We start from the raw sequence: 9,814 nt of genomic DNA, 5'->3' as shown, positions 1-9,814 counted from the left end.
TCTGAGCAGAAGATGAGCGATCTGAAACAGTGACTAAGGAAAGCCATTCTATTTATAACAAATGGCATGCTTTTCAATCTTGCATTTTTCCAGGCTCCTATGTACCTTTCTAGACAGCTTATAGATTCCATTAAAAACCCCACTTCAATTTACTTGAAGTTTGCTCTTGCAATTTGCCCAAAGATAAAGTTTCACTATTTCACTATCAAACATTTACAGTACAAAGAGTATCACTGACTGAAACCTGGACCTTATTTTTGGATCATAACTGTACATGAACCAGTCAGATTGTTGCTAAAGCCTATTGTTCACTGCAGAACAAAACCAAGACAAACATTAATGATCTATTTTTCCCTCACTGAGGCTTTGAAAAATCAGCAACTGTAAAGCCAAATGTTGTTTTCATTCACTGAACGCATGGTTCAGCGAAGTACTAATTCTGAGCCTAATTTTAAATGTCTAAGTAGACTGATCTTAATAGGAGTACTCAGGTATATAAACTAGACAAAGAAAAAAGTATCTTGCAGAACCAGGGTATAAACAGCTCTCAAGAGTGTAAATTTTACTATCTTTTTTAATGCAACACTCCCAGGTTCTACCAGAGTGAAGGATCTGTCCCACCAGAGCCAACATCTGGCTCCTGGGTAAGTGTCCAGGGTAAGATATAGGAGAGAAACTGCACAAAATCTTCATTAGGAGGCTGAGAATGTTGATTTTCTTCCCCCTATTTTAGTTTGCCTTTTGCAAGCATCTTCCTTCTCCCCCAGAGGAAGGTATAGTCAGTGATTACAGGTTTGTGCAGGACCTCCTCCTCCATCATTCCACCATTTCCTTCTTTATTTTGTGTTGTGACCATTACTGCAAGACCTTTGCCACTGCTAATAGACAGCAGAATGCCACCTTTCGAGTAGTTGCCTAGGGACACTTCAAGTGACACTAGCTGCATCTCCCAGTGTACTGGGGGACACAGTAATCCCAGAAACAGCATGAAATTTAACCTCCACATACACTAAGAATTTTTGGAGTTGTCAAATCTCTGTATCTTAGCCACAAAAATGAGAACAAATCGTATTCTTGGTGTGCACAAGGTCTGTCAATGGAAAAAATTGATTTTCAATGTGTTCCAGCAAAAGAAAGTCTGGGTTGAAAAATGCTTTTCAAGCTTTAGCTCTTAACAGATTAAAAGAGGGAGAGAAGATCTTATGAAGTTGTACCTAGGTTTGTATTCATTTATGCCTCATCCCTTCTGTCACATCATATGGTGCTATGAAGCACAAACTGATTTCTAAAAGAGAGAGGTTCTGGCTGCTAGTAACATATGAACCATTTGGGACTTATCACAGACCCCCCCCGCCTTGAAATGCCAGAATTCAAATGGACCACAGCTTCTGTCCTTTTTTCTTGTTTTCTTTTTTTAAAAGCCACACTAAATTGCATGAAACCCCCCCTGTTTGAATTCTCACGTTTTTTGCATTTGAAAACTAGGTGTGATAATAAAAACCTCATTGCCCAAAGGTTTTGGTTGATAACTTCCCAATTCTCAGTAAAGATGTTATCACTCTTTCAGGATTTATACCTCAATTCAACTCTTTGACATGTTGCTGCAGCAGCACGTGACTAGTTGAGGCAGAAAATACATGACACAGAACCATCAAGTTCATATTCTACAAATTGTAGTTTCCCTTACTGAGGTCATGAAGCTCTTTAGTTCTTTTCCTTTCTGAAATTATGCCCACTGTTTCTAATAGCTTGGTAGACCACAGAAAGAAAATTCTCACTCCAGAGAATACATTAAATGGAAGTTGAAGCCTCTTAGTGCCTGTTCTTAGGCCAAGTAAGTGATATTTAGTGTCACTTAATCTTCAGCAGTGGTGTACTCTATGACTAAAATGAATCATTCAGATATGTAAAATAGTGTTGACAGTGATAAACTCAGCCTCCAAAGGATCAAGAAGCACACTCTTGTCCTTTTTAGATTTTCAGGTTATGCCCTACAAAGTGCAAATAAATTGTAAGTCTACAGAGTATGCTGGGTCTGTAAAACCCAGCCCCAGCAATCCTATGACTTCTGCTCACTAAGCTGTCTGGTTTACAAAGGAACCCATTTCCTGAGGCTGGTTCCACTGACTGCACTCTGCAGCTTTCCTCATCCTGCTCCTAGGCCTAATTCACTCACCTGGGCTTTTTCCCCCTCAAGAATTAAAAACTTGGCAGCCCCAAAGGTTACAGAGCATTTTAGAAAGTCTTTGCTTACTAACACATGACTCCTACTAGTCTGTGGGAAAAATTAGATGATTTGACTGCCAGTGTTCAGGCATTAAATGTCAATACTTCCCGAAGCCCAATAGAAATACCTCACCACTTTGCTTGACCTCTTCAGCTTTCTGCAATGATTTCCAGTGTGATATCACAGCCAATAAATTTTTCTCTCTGTGCTTGGCAAGGCTCCAGATGGTTTTTAAGTCACTTGTTCAGACAAAAGAAGAATGGTACATTTGGGATGAAATTATCCTGGAGGGCATTGTTGCAATTAGAGAGATGAATGGCCTTCAGCTTTAATTAGAACACTAGGTACACGTTTCATATCCTTAATTCAGAGGAATCCAGCTCAGTCTGCCAGGTAATGTAGTACTGCTAAGTGAATTATCTGTAGAACTACAAACATCACTTTATTAAGAAGGGGCCATTTCAACTCCATCCTATATTTACTTATCAACAAAATACAACTTAGCAGGAAAAAGCATCCTGATCATCATGACTACTCCTGGCTCATTCCTTTTAGCATGTTAAAGCTGCTTTTAAATTTGCAATGGAATAGTGTGCTAGAGAAGGCTGGATGGGCATGAAAAGTGAGATTAGTGCATTTATAGTACAGTTATAATTATGCCCATGGCAGATAACATGCAATTACATATCTCAGATCTCATTCTAACAGTGAAATTGGTTTTGTGCTACTTGAACAGAACAGAAATCTGTTCTTTAAACCATACTGCTTTCTTGTGCTTTCCAAGCTTCATGAGACAACCTTTCATGCTACGTATATATGCAACTTCACAAACACAAAAATACTACGAGAACATTATTAGGTCATAAAGACAAATTTTCTTAGGCTTAGGAAAGAATTAAGATTGCTAGTGCTGCCTCAGCTCAGATTCTCTTTTCTGTGTGAATTATGAAATAGCCTTTGATGATACAAGCATATTTCTTTTTCCAACAGCATTTTTCCTACCTCCTTTTGGGCATAGAATGGACTGTGCTCACTTAATGAGCAGCAATCCAATATTTTGCTTTCTGCTTGTTGCTCAACATATTGCCCCAGGCCTTATTTACTGCACATTTACAAATGGGATTCTGAAGACAGAATTATTAATTTCCTCTTGGGTGTTTCTGTGGTGCTCATCATTAGTGTGAGTGCTTCACAAACATGATACCATTTATCTTCCCAACAGTTTTCTGAGGTTAGGGGACAGAAACATTCCCAGTTTACAAAAGGGAAACAGATACAAGGAAATTAGATGAAGGGAAAAATACACTAATTCTGGATGCCTTGTTTATGACAAACAAAAATTAGCAACTAATAAGTGACAGCATTGTCTATTAGAGTCCACATTTTTTCTCTTGTTCATTGCATCATTTCTCAAACTGGTTTGGTTTCTACTCTACCAGCTCTTCACCTTGTCTGTGTTTCCCTTTCCTCAGCTTCAGCTTCCCTTCTCATGCTGGTTCCCAGCCTGAAATGGTCTTACCAGTTCCCCAGTGTCACCTCTGTATTCCCCTTTCAGATGTTTCTACCAATACCACCCTTTTTAGGTATTTTAGGTGCTTTTCATAATTCTGTCTCTTGTTCCATTAATTTCCATTTTTCTAGTCCAACCAGTCTTGCAATCTCTTCTATTTCTTCACACAAACTTTATCTCTCTCCCCATCTTTGTTATTCTTGTTCATCTTGCCCAGCAGTCTCCATCTCCTTTTCTCACTGCTTTCAAACTTTTTTTCCCCCTTTCCCTCCGCCATCTCTACACTTTTAGCTTTTGCCCTTTCGCTACATTTCACATTGTCACTAGTGTACGCCTGCTTCCTCAGCAAATTCCAGCTCTCATTCCTGTGAAGGGGTCATATTTCTGGTATTGGTGCCCAGCAGGGGCTTTTCTTCTTGAACAGGGGAAATAAAATCCTTCCTTTTGTTGGTAGCACACAGGCCTGACATTATATGTAATTACCAGGCAGGCTGTTTCAGTCCTGTATTAAACCATGACCCATCCAAGCAGAAGCTTTGAAAGACTTAGCTGTCAAACTTACAAACTTTGTTGAACTCCAGCAAATCAGATATTTTCAAAGACTTCTAGTCTGATTGACAGTGGAAATGTGGAGTTTTTTGTGGGTTTTTCTTCTTTTTTTTTCCCTTTAATAGATACAACAACAGGAGCATCCCTAACAGAAACTCACTTCTTTGTTCATATTTGGAAGCCTCACTCTGAAAGTGGAAATATTAGAGCCTTCTAATGACACAAACCTTTTTTGAGACAAGGAAACCTTGTTTTGTGATGTTTCAGTTGTAAAACAACCAAACATTCTTGCTGAAATTACTATATATAGATATATAGTTTGTATGGGCCTGTTACAGAAAACCCTGCCCTCAGAATTCATGTTTTGGAGAGCTACAACACCCTATTTCAGTTTCTTGTAACAGGAAGTGTTTGGTGACTTTAATTATAGCAACTGTCATCAGCCCTACCTGAATGCACACATGTAAACTATTTGTGTGTCTGTGTGTCTGTCTCCATAAAGGGGTGGGGTAAGAATCCAATACTCCAGATAAGTGCACTCACTGAAACATGGACATATACAAGTGCCTTTAAGTTTTCATTTGCTTAAATAAAAACACCCAGGGGAATTCTTTAAGGGAAAATACATAAAGCAATTTATCACATCCTGTCTCAAACCATACAGTCCTCTCAGCTCTGGGAGAAAAAAGAGCTAGCTCTTGTTAGTGATGGACAAAGAGCACCACAGTAGAGCTGAGTTTCTGCATTACCGGGAGTGTCAGGTGCTGGTACTCCTGTGGTAATTATATAATATGCATCTTAAAATCTGTCTGCACCCTCTGTGGCCACTGCAACCGTGCCCCCTAACCCCCTGCCCCACCTATTAATAGCAATAGGATCACAATGTTTAACAGTAAGTAATATGACATGTAGCTTTGTATTAGCATTGTGAAAGACCCAGATGGTCGTGTTCACACACAGCAAGCTGCAGGACACTGTCACTAACACCCAGGACAATGCAGCACAGAGCCTGTAGCCAAGTGGTTGGTTTATTTGTTGATTTGTTTGGGGGTTTTTTTATTGGTCTGGGTTTTTTACACAGATGAGATCAAACCCAATATCTGTCAGTGTCAGACTCCCTCAGGACCTTTGGGCTTCTGATGTTTTATCTGTTATGTCTCTATACAGCAGGATACTTACTTGGATAACAGCTGTATTCATCAGGCATTTCTTCCATCCACCCCCTGCATCCCAAGTGGTTCTAGACCCTGGAGAAATTTAAGAAAGTATAAGGGAAAAAAGCCCAAATCAAACAAAATACCAGTACCCCAATGACTGCAAAGGTCTCCCTCTAACAGAAATGGGATACCTTGATGCTAATTATCTTAAAACCCCCCCAGAACTCCAAGCAGGTTTAAAAGACTTCAAATGAAAGTATTAATTTATTAAAGTCCAAAGCATATAAATACAATTGCAAAGCATGTGTCTACCTTGTCTGCAGAAAAGCCTCTCACACTTTCAGCTTTCCAAGTTATTATTTGCAGACTCCTAGCCGAAGCTGCTGTTTTCTACCAGTGCTTTACCTCTGACTTACATTCATACATTCACTTGCATTTGAAGTGTGGGGAAATAGGCTGAGGTTTGCACTTCTATAAGAGAGCTTCCCTGAGGATTCATTGAGTTTCTGAGTTTCATTCTCATTCCCCTATCCTTCTTCATAGAATTATTTGACATTTATTAGACTATTAATTACTCTCACCTCTTTGGAAACATTCATATCTCTGACAGGTAGGGTACAGCCTTCTTGTGCTTGAGTAAGCCAACTGTTAACTCCCTGAGTAGTAAAATGTTCTTTCTGTATAGAGAGGCACTATTTATCTCTTAACAAAGAATACTTCAACGCATTAAAAATGCATACCACATACCAACAGGTGGTCATGCTTTATACAAAAATGAATTCAGATATAGATGGATAAAACACATGTGGCATCGTACTGACAATGTGACTGAAATTAGATTACAAAACATCAGCCACAGTGGAGCTGATGGGATCCTAATGAGCTCAGAGACAATTTTCCCCTCTGTCAGGTTAAAGATTCCCTTCCCCAAGCTGAACCAGTCCAGCTCTCTCAGCCTGGCTCGAGAGCAGAGCTGCTCCAGCCCTCAGAGCATCTCCATGGCCTCCTCTGGACTCGCTCCAACAACTCCATGTCCCTCTTGTGTTGTTACCCCCAGAGCTGGGCACAGGACTGCAGAGGGGGGCTGTCTCACCAAAGCAGAGCAGAGGGGGAGAATCTCCTCCCTCAACCTGCTAGTCACACTGGTGATGATACAAAACCAGCATACGGTTTATTGCACACTGAAACTTTTATCTTGGCATAAAAATTGTTATTCACTCTCCAGGCCCATCCCACTTGGTAAATACATTTTGGATTATATGTCACTAAGTGATACGGTTATGTCCTTATCCTGAATTCCATCATGACAGTATTCCAATCCTCATGAGCCCTTCTGAATAGAACATGGCTTCTTTCTAGGTAACTCTTTTCCAAGAAAGTGTTTTCCAAATACCAAGCATAACCACTGATTAACAATATACTTAGGCTAAACTACATTCCTACAACCTCAGACTTGAACCAGGTACATCAGAGTGCCCACTAATAGACTTCTGAGTGCACTACTTTGAAGGCTGAAAATTACATAGCATAACACACTTGGCTTACAAAGCGCTGCTGTAGAGTCAGATGTCAAGGATTTATTGCTTTTGACTTTATACCCCTCAGACAGTTTCGCACAAGGTCTACACAATCCCAAATACGGTTGTGTGAAAGGGAGAGTGTTGCAAGTGCTGGTGGTACAAGTACTCAGGCAGCTGGAGGAGATTACCCAAATGTGTTCCAAGGACCGTGAAGCTGTACTTCACCTTGTCCTGACCTTTTCCTGTGGATAGAGGACAAGACACAGGCGTTCCACCTGTGGAATAGATACTGGATATTGATCTGACTCATCTCTGCATGGAAAAAAGTTAGAAGTGGTCCTTTCCACTGTCCCCACCAGAAGTGTTAATCAATGGGAAGAAAGGTACAACCACTGTATCTTACCCATACACACAGTGGAGGGAACTTCACTAAGTGATGGATGTACTTACTAGCAGGGGACGAGGCCCTTGATCAAGCCCAGCAATGCCTTTGAGGGCAATACAGTACACTTGTTGCTGGGTCCACAAGCTGGTCAGAAGCAAATAACTGAAAATACTTTTTCTCCTGCCTACTTCCTCAGCACAAGCAGCTAGCTGTAGTATTTTATTGATCGTATTGTTGTTTCTATGGAAGCAGATGTGGAGCTAATTAAGATCAAGGGTTAGAGCTGATAACAATTGGTACTTTCAATGCAGTTCATCTATCATGCACATTCAAATTAGTTTTCCCAACAAAATACCTATTGTAGAGAAATGGTGATGGCTGAATCATTTTAACAGAAGTAAATTAAACTCGTTAAGAAGAGCTTAAAGCTGGTACATTTGTTTTCTGTTTATCCTGCTGAAAAGGCTTTCCCTTTGACAAATAAATAAAAACAATTTTTAAATTTTGCAGATTCTCGACTTAATCACCAAAAGATCTTTGTGATCCAAAGCAATTCTTACAATCTGCTTGGCACTGTTCATTTTTATTAATTCATTCACCCAAGGAACGTGTTTTGCACAGCTGCTAGAACATTTGTCTAGGTGAAAGGAACCACGTCTTTGCCTCAGACCTCATTATCCCTGTTAATTCATTCTGCTGCCTGTAACAATGAGCTGAATGCCCTCAGATGCTCCCTGTGAAGTGGCATGCATGTGCCCAATCTCCAGGTAACTGCAGCTCTTAGCTGAAGCTGAACGCATCCTCACTTTCTACAAAGCAGTACCATGAAGGGACTGTTCCCAAGTGCAGATTATGGTAACAGGATGTGTGTGTTTTGGCAAAGCTGTCCCAACCCCACAATTAAAATGATGTTGTTTCTGAATTTCCCTGGTGACTCCACATCCCAAAGCTAGTGTGTTTGCTCACTTGTACCTTGTATGTAACCTATTTGAATGGATTCTTAGTGCCTCGTGTTTGGAAAGATGAGCCTTATTTTAGCTACATCAAAAAGCAGAGGGGGAAAAGGACTCCCTGACCTGTTCACTGTATGCTAGCTACATCTTGATCATCTTCCCAGCTCACGAAATGTGGCATGTTTTCTGAGATGAAACAGGAAAAAGAAAGAGAAATTCATGGAGAATGCAGTACATGACCCTTGATTTGTGTTTGCACATTTCAGCTTTGCAGGGAAGATCCTTTCCAAATGAGCTTGCAATCAATAAAATGAATGAAATTACTGTGATATTCCTGGCTCTTCAAAATGGCATCAAGTCCACAGACAGAGACTGCTGTGTATCAGCTACAGTAGGAGATGTAAGCTAGACCTGAATTCAGTGTTTCATTGCGTTTCCCCAGAAGAGCTTTAGAAATGTGTTAGCCTCAGCTGAATATCCCAGAAAGGGATGGAGTAGCACATGTGTTACTGGGAAGGGGATGCTGTGTCTCAGAGCTGGTTTACCCTGTCCCTTTCCTCACCTCAGTGCCACCTCTTGGTACCACCTGTGCATCTTGTTTGTCTGGCTACCCTGTGAACCAGGATGAACTGACACGATTAAAAATACAGGCAGCCACTTCAAGCTGGCTTGGACATAAAAAGGTTCAGGTTAAGAAGGAAGCACAGGAAAGTGTAACACAGGAAGGGTGGGGAGGAAGGAAAGTGCTAATCCAGCTTGTCTGTCAGTTTGTATTTCTAACCACTGCCTATCTGTTTATATAGCAGCCATCAGTGCAACATGCCAGTCCTGCAATTTGTTGCATCCTACTAACAGGTTATGTATGACAAAAAAGTGACTCCTTACTTCGACAGAAATGCATTCACCTCTGTTTTTATTTACCAGAAAGGTTTTACCAGATGCTGACATGCTACACAACTGCTCATAACAATTCCAACACACACACACGTGGTGTAAGCTGTAACTTACCCAGAAGGAAACTCCAGAGGGAATGCAGGCAGCCAGAATGTAATTACCTAAGCTGGAATTTAGCCAGGACAATGTGGTTAAAATCCCTATTTGTTTGGATTAATTTAATTGCTAAATATATTGTTCCACTAGTTGCTGTAGAAATAACCTTTTTGTATTAGCCAGCAGGTTAAATAGCACTTTTACTGCAGTACTTACCAGCTTCTGCTCCTGCCAGTTAGTCACTTCTGCTTTTTATTTGACTTCCAGGTCTCTGCATTATCCCTGTCAGCCTTGAAGCTACATCTCCTAAGGACAGATACAAAAAGCCGTGATATTAGGTGACAAAAATTGGGACAGACAACCAGTGATAATTCATATGTCACGTACTACTTCAGTCAAAGAAAGTTAGTAATAAATGTGAAAATACCTTTGTAGTGGCTATATTCTTTAATAACATCATAGGGAAAAATGCTCTCAGATCCTTCAGCTGTAGAGACAAAATCAGCTTTTATTACAGTCTCAA

At 40.3% G+C, this 9,814-nt stretch overlaps 1 long non-coding RNA gene across 1 annotated transcript; it reads right to left on the bottom strand.

Moving 5' to 3' along the window:
- Positions 1 to 2,393: 2,393 nt before the first annotated feature.
- LOC133212291 (uncharacterized) lies at positions 2,394 to 9,586 on the bottom strand. Its single transcript, XR_009725448.1, has 3 exons — positions 9,508 to 9,586; positions 8,542 to 8,596; positions 2,394 to 2,511 (listed from the first exon to the last, which is right to left on the bottom strand). It is a non-coding gene; the product is annotated as an uncharacterized LOC133212291 (long non-coding RNA).
- Between the last annotated feature and the right edge of the window lie 228 nt (positions 9,587 to 9,814).

Source organism: Neopsephotus bourkii, unplaced genomic scaffold, assembly GCF_033783945.1.
Source record: "Neopsephotus bourkii isolate Nb327-2 ecotype Australia unplaced genomic scaffold, CSIRO-AGI_Nbou_v1 NB_71, whole genome shotgun sequence".
Lineage (NCBI taxonomy): Eukaryota > Metazoa > Chordata > Aves > Psittaciformes > Psittacidae > Neopsephotus > Neopsephotus bourkii.
Note: the sequence above shows the minus strand (reverse complement) of the source record. Positions and strands in the feature narration are given on the sequence as shown.